Source organism: Orycteropus afer, unplaced genomic scaffold (assembly GCF_000298275.1).
Source record: "Orycteropus afer afer isolate SDZICR_OR568_19922 unplaced genomic scaffold, OryAfe1.0 scaffold02073, whole genome shotgun sequence".
NCBI lineage: Eukaryota > Metazoa > Chordata > Mammalia > Tubulidentata > Orycteropodidae > Orycteropus > Orycteropus afer.
In genome coordinates, this window is record NW_006923660.1 from 7,911 (window position 1) to 8,898 (window position 988).

A 988-nucleotide genomic window follows, 5' to 3' on the forward strand; every position below is an offset into this window, starting at 1 on the left:
TGATCAAAGGATTATAATGGAAACACATTTAATTATAATTTTATTGAAAACTTCCAATTATTTGCTAATAAAGAAGTTAAAATCTATAATCTATAAATTAATTTTAGTTTTCTAGTAGTACATTAACTTATACATACTATAATGTCCAAATCAGTGTAACAGAATCTTTTAAAATGGTCTGGATATCAGCCTTCCAGATTTTTCAAGATAAAAAAATAATGGTAAGTAGCATGGGAGCTCTGGTAGCATAATGTCTAAGGCACTTGACTGCTCACCAGAAGGCTGGCGGTTCAAACCCAACAGCCACTCCTTGGAAGGAAGCTTGGGCAATCCTACTTTAATAGCGATACTGCCTCGGAAACCCAAGGAGGTGTCACTATGAGTTGGGGCCGACTCAACAGCAAACAACAACTACAACAACAGAAAAAGCAGAGTAGAGTGAATTATTCAGAGCGTTGAAAGCATGCTCAATTCTATTCCTTATATTGGCTAGAAATTTTATAAATTTCTTTAAAGTTTATGAATTTTTGTTGTTATAAAGTGTGGACTCACCTTGATTTTCTTGGTAAGAATGGGATAATTATTGCATCTAGAAACCAATACCTTTTGTGCTAGCATGAGAAAAAGAATTAAAAAAGGAAGAAGAAATTAGAATTTGTCTAAAAATCATACAAATTAGCAGCCAAGTAACATAGTGACTAGCAAGCAAATGATAATAAAAATAATAAACAGTAAAACAATAAAACACCATTATGGCAAAATGGATAAAATGAATCTTCTTATAGGTATCTTGAAGAGGACAATTCTGACAAAGAATTCCTAGAAAAACCAGAAAAAAAATAATAAAATGTTACTTTTAAGATCTTTAATAGTATTAAAATTAAATACATGTTAAGAAATAGAAAAAATATCTAAATAGAGAATATGTTAGGTAACTAGATTACATGAAAAGGATGATAATGAAAATACACCAAAGATTCTAGAGTAT